Source organism: Vulpes lagopus, chromosome 11, assembly GCF_018345385.1.
Source record: "Vulpes lagopus strain Blue_001 chromosome 11, ASM1834538v1, whole genome shotgun sequence".
NCBI classification, from domain to species: domain Eukaryota; kingdom Metazoa; phylum Chordata; class Mammalia; order Carnivora; family Canidae; genus Vulpes; species Vulpes lagopus.
This window is the reverse complement of record NC_054834.1, coordinates 25,828,854-25,835,029: the sequence shown is the minus strand read 5'-3', so window position 1 is coordinate 25,835,029 and position 6,176 is coordinate 25,828,854. Positions and strand designations below refer to the sequence as shown.

At 46.1% G+C, this 6,176-nt stretch overlaps 1 pseudogene; it reads right to left on the bottom strand.

Moving 5' to 3' along the window:
• Positions 1–351: 351 nt before the first annotated feature.
• Positions 352–3,149, bottom strand: LOC121472000 (annotated as a pseudogene).
• Positions 3,150–6,176: the final 3,027 nt, after the last annotated feature.

The following is a 6,176-nucleotide window of genomic DNA, read 5'->3' as shown; positions in this document are numbered from 1 at the left end:
GGAATGAGCACTGGGTTTTATTCTATATGTTGGCAAATTGAACACCAATAAAAAGTAAATTTTAAAAAATACACTGATTCTATTTGTGAAACAGGGAATTGTCACTGGAGGAAATGCTATTTGATGCTTGCAAACCGTGGAAGTTGCTGAGAATTCATTTTACCCTAAGTTCAATTTTGAGATTTAAGTTGCAAATGAAGTTGAACAACAAATCCAGCTAAATTTCACTTAGTTTTTATTGTCGACTAATCATTAAGCACAAATGAAAGATAAAGTTGCACACAGAAGATTATGAGGACATCACCACTGAACTGAGTTTAGGTATATTTTGGTCCATGGGCTCCTGGATTCTCACTCCAAATGGAAGCCAGTGCACTGAGGTCTCCAGTGTGTTTTCCTGGGAGGAACAGAGGAGGAATCTCTCTGCAGCAGGTGGAGGGGAGGGCTTCAGGGGGGAAGGGCGCGGGCGGCAGGAGGGCTGAGGACACACTGAAAGGTGGGGAGACACGTGGAAAAGAGCAGGAAGGGGGCTCCAGAGACTCACCAGCGCTTCCAGAGCCACCACGCCAGGCCTGCCAGGAACACCAGGAGCACAATAACTGCCAGGAAGACCAAGCCCACTGAGGGGGGCTGCTCTGTGGGGTTGGGCACAGAGGGTGTCATTTCCCATCCACCCCAGGTTGAACTGCACCACCCTGGTCCTCTATGTTCCTGAAAACCTCTGCCTTACCAGCCACCCTTCCACCTCTCTCTTCTCCCATCCCTCCTCAGAGATGGACACTTCACCTAACCCTATGCATCCTCCCACATTTACAGGGCCTTCACCCTCAGATCTTTCATTTCATGGATTACTCACATTTTGTCCTTTTGGTGGAGATTTCCTAGATTCCCAAATTTTTCATTAGGCTCCTGCTCTGCTATAGCACCACTCACCCCCTTTCCCAGCCGGGCCCAGCTCTTTCTCACCCCAGTGGAGGACCATGTCCTGGCCCCTTAGACTGCTGTGTCTCACCCGGCAGGACAGGCCAGCTGTCTCCTTGACTTTCACATCCAAGGACACCTGATGGTACCATGTCCCATCAGCATGGGGCAAGACATCACCTCGCTGGGCGCCCTGTTGCTCCTGCTCACCCCGCATCCATGTCACCCGCACAGGCTTGGGGTAGAAGCCGGAGACGTGGCACACCAGCCGCAGATGGTCAGGCCTGGGGCTGGGGCCAGTGGACAGCCAGGCCTCGGGCCTCACTGTGGAGACAAGAAAGGAATTCACAGACTGAGGGGAGGTCCTCATATCACTTTAGACAGACACACCTTTCCGCCTCTAGAAATCTGCCACCATCATTGTCTCTCTCCCTCAACGCTCTTCTTACCTTGACTTTGAGGGAATGATGCAAATTTATGATTGTAGAGTTCTTGGGGGAGGAAGCAGGACTGACCTTGTCACTGCAGATGTGTCTTCCCTGCAAGAAGACCCAACAGGAACTGGGGGCAGGAGTCACTGATGTGTGTTTGCAGTCTTACATTGATCACATGGTATTGATTGAATAGTCTGGACACCTGCTGAGCCCTCCTTCCTCCGTTTGGAGATGGCCACCATAACTTGTTCTGGAAACTCACAAGATCTTCCCCTTGATAGGAAATTCGCATAAATCCTACTGATGTTTCTCCAATGTGCAGCTCACAGCCTTTTGCTGCTTGTACTTGAAAGGGATCTGGGGAAAAGAGACTGTGAGTTTCAGCACAGCGGGATTAAAAGAGATGAATTGAATGAGTGGAAGCCAAGGATGATGGGAGCAGAGAGAGAAGTTCAGGGGATTTTAGAGAATGGAACAAAGCTTGATTTTAGTAGAGGCTCACACAAAGGGGAAGTGGTAGTCACTGGAAGCAGAGGAAGAGGTGAATAATTGAGGAAGGAGCTAATGCTGGAGGAGGGGTATGAAAGGTGTGGGCAGAGAATATGGAAGGGCTCATCAACAAATTGGGGTAAAACAATCTACAGTCAAGGAACAATGGGGTACAGGGAACACATAGGTAGACATGCTGGTGGATAGAATGGAGAGAAAAATACAGTTCAAGGAGTCAGGCACAGAATGAGCACCAGAGGTGCTTGGTTGGAGGCCAGGGAAAGTAGTGTTCGTGAGAGACACTACTGGGACAGGAGAGCCCAGCCTGTGGTCAATGAGAGGAGTGGGATGGAGCAGAAGATGTGAAGCTTTTCAAAAATTGGGGTCTGGCTTCCACCCCCTCCCCTAAAAGGTGTAACGCAGTTTCAAAATAGAGAGATATGACGTTCAGAAGGCAGTGGAGGCTCTTTCCTTCAGGAAGACAGGACACGAAAGACAAATAACCAGCCGCTTCCATCCCACCCTGGAGAGAACTGAACTCATATTCAAGCTGCCATTCACTGAAATGATTCTGAAATATCAGAGGAAATCTAATGGAGAATGTATGGAATGATCTTTGTTCTTCCATCAGTTCCTTGTTGCTGAAATTGCCCCTGGACCAAGGCCACATGCATGTGAAAGTGCCAGAGTCACTGTCCCAGCCGTGAGTCTGCAGCTCATCCAGCCAAGCTGAGCCTACGTTTTGTGTCCAGGAATGGCTGTAAAAGGATGTGGTCAGGATGATCTGGAAGGAGATTGGCTCCTGGAAGTCTGTGGGAAAGGACAGATAGACTGAGGAAGAGGAGGACATTGGGAAGGAGAGGGAATGGGTAAGGTGCTGGGGATGGGACCCAAAATCTGGAGGACAGAGAAGCCATAGTCGACTCACGAGACAAGTTCTGCCCCAGAGCCTGAGCCTCGCACCCATCCTTCAGGGGAGCACAGGGCCCTGGGGCCGGGGATGCTCAGGGAGGAAGCAGGCTGACTCTCTCATTCTCAAGTATGTGTGGAAACACATGCCACAAGCACACACACCCACACACAGACATGCACACCCATATGCATATACAAACACAGATATACAAACATGCATACTCCCAGTTCCTCACATGCACAAACACACAGATGCACAAAAGCACTTAAAAACATACACATACACACTCATATACACAATTGAAGCCACTGGGCAGGACCGGAGCTCTCACCATCTTCGCTGTCACCCTCCAGGAGGAGAACTGCCAACAGCACAAGTTGCAGGAACAGCATCGTGTTTGCAGATGTTCTTTCTCTTGCAAAGTCGCCCTTTGACATCTGTCCTCACACACCCACCCCCTCCCAGCCCCTCTCCTCTGACTTCCTCTCCACACACAACCCTTCCCTGAGTCCTTGCGACAACGCAAATGTGTTCCTCCTGGACACCTACTCAGTCTCACTTCCCCTCCTGCTCTGACCATCCTCTCTGGCTTCCAGCTTCTCCCTTCCAGCTTCTTCCAGTGCCCATCCCGCCCTGCCCCCTGATTCAGATGCTACAGACCAAGTCCTGTGTGGCCTGGAAAACTGGCCCCACCTCTCAGCCCTTTCTTCTCACCCAGACAGTAACCCAGGAAAACACCCGGCTCCCAGGACCAGCCCTGGACCTGATGTCCCTCTGTCCCTTTGCCCTGTGACCCCCCACCCCAGGTATTTCCTTCCCCGTCCCACCCTCACTCCAGCTCCTTCACATCTCTGACTTCTCACTGCTTGTGCCAAAAAACTAATCAGCCAGGAAAATCTGAAGATCTACCTGGTTTTATTAAGTGATTCAAGAATGGGGCAGCCTCCCACCTGGCAGGTAAGGGGAGTTCTGAGCAGTGGTGCAAATGGAGGGTTTCATAGGAAGGAAGTTGGTGAGAGAAGAGAAAGGGGTGTTTCAGGGAAGGTCCCTTACCCTCAACTGGGAGAGCAGGGTTCTAACCATGCAGATGACCTCCGTGGGGATGGAGAGGGCCCATGTGACAGAGAACCTCCCTGGGCCAAACCAGAGACTCCCTCACTGATGATGAAGACTTCCCTTTCTGGGGGAGGTGGGAACTGCAGCTGGTTAGAGATTAAGCCAGATCTGGGGACTTGGTCTGGAACAAAGTGCCATTTGGGCCCAAGGGAAGGGTTTCTTTTCCACAGATGCTCTATTTGCTTGTCCAGATTCCCCATGATTGTAGCAGCCTCAGCAACCCCCAGTCCTCCATTATTCTTTGGGAGAAACCAGCAGACATCACAGAGACCACAGAACATGGAAACATCTGAAGAGTTCCCCCTCCATCTGACTGGCATTAATACATATTCACTCGCCACCAGCCACTTAGCACCTGGCTGGACCCAAGCACTGTGCTGCCCTCGTTAAAGTCCAGTGTGCGCAGGGCAGGCACTGTGTTCAAGGAGCATTGAGTCTACCTGGGAAGAAAAACGCATAAATCAAAAACTATACAGTTTTGTGTGCTCGGTTAGTTCTTCTTAGTTTGGTTGGTTTTATTCTGCTATAGTAAACATGCCACGTTAAATTAGTTTCTGGTGTACAATATAGTGATTCAGTAATTCCCCACATTACTTAGTGCTCATGAACCTAAGTGTAATGCTAATCCCATCACCTGCTTACCTTCCCCCACCAACCTCCCGTCTGAGAACCAGCCGTGTGTTCTCTATATATGAGAGCCTGTTTTATCCTTTGTTTCTTTTTTCTTTCTTCCTTTATTTTGTTTATGAATTCCACATATGAGTGAGACCATATGGGATTTATCTTTCTCTGGCTGTCTTACTTCACTTCCCATCATACTCTCTAGCTCCATCCAGGTTGTTGCACTTGACAGGATTTCATCCATTTTTATGGCTGAGTAACAGTCCATTGTGCATACACACCACACCTTTTTTTCTTGGTTCATCTGTCTATGGACATTGGGCTGTAGAATGTAATTCTGCTGTGAACATCAGAATGCACATATCTTTTCATTTTAGTGTTTTCATATTCTTTGGGTAAATAGCAAGTAGTACAAACACTGGATCATATAGTAACTCTTTTTAATGTTTTGAGGAACCTCCATGCTCTTTTCCACAGTGGCTGCGCCAGTGTGCATTCCCACCAACAGAGTGCAATGGTTCTTTTTTTCTCTCCATCGTCTCCAACACTTGTTTCTTGTATGTGTTTCTTTATATATATATAATAATTATATATAATTATATATATTATATATAACACCAATCTGACAGATGTGAGGTGATATCTCATTGAGATTTGATTTGCATTTCCCTGATGAGTGATGTTGAGCACCTTTTCATGTGTCTGTTGGCCATCTGGGTGTCTTCTTTGGAGAAATATCTGCTCATGTCTTCTATCGTTTATTGGATTATTTGATTTTTGACATGTTGAATTGTCCACATTCCTTTTATATTTTGGATACTAACCCCATATGGAATATGTTACTTGCAAATTGATATTCCCGTTCCATAGGTTGTCTTTTACCTTTCTTGACTGGTTCCTTCATTGTCCAAAAGCTTTTCATTTTCATGTAGTCCCAACAGTTTGATTTTCCTTTTGTTTCCTTTACCTGTGGATACATATCTGGAAAAAATGTTACTGGGGCCAACATCAGAGACCTTACTGTCTTTGCTCTCTTTTAGGATTTTTATTATTTCAAGCCTTACATTTAGGTCTTTTATAGACTTTGAGTTTATTTTTGTCTGTGGTATAAGAAAGTGGTCAACTCACTGGGTGTTATTCTGTATGTTGACAAATTGAACACCAATAAAAAATAAATTTATTTAAAAAAATAAAATTAAATTAAAAGAAAGTGGTCAACTTTCTTTCTTTTGCATGTAGTGGTCCAGTTTTCACAGTACCATTTATTGAAAAGACTATTTCCCATTGTGTATTCTTGCCTCCTTTGTCAAAGATTAATTGAACATGAAATCGTGGTTTATTTTTCCTTCGTCTCTGAACTCTGTTCCATTGATGTATGTGTCTACTTTGTGCCGTTCCGTAGTGTTTTGATTACTGCAGTTTTGTAGGGTAACTTGAAATCCGTAATTATGATACATCCAGCTTTGTTTTTCTTTTTCAAGTTTGATTTGGCCATTCAATCGTCTGTGGTTAAGATTACTTACTCTCAATCTGTGAAAAATGCTTTTGTATTTTGAAGAAATTGAATTAAATCTGCAGATTGCTTTGGGTAGTATGGATATGTTAACAGTATTAATTCTTCCCATCAAGGAGCAAGGGATATCTTTCCATTTCTTTGTGTTACCTTCAATATTTTTCATCAG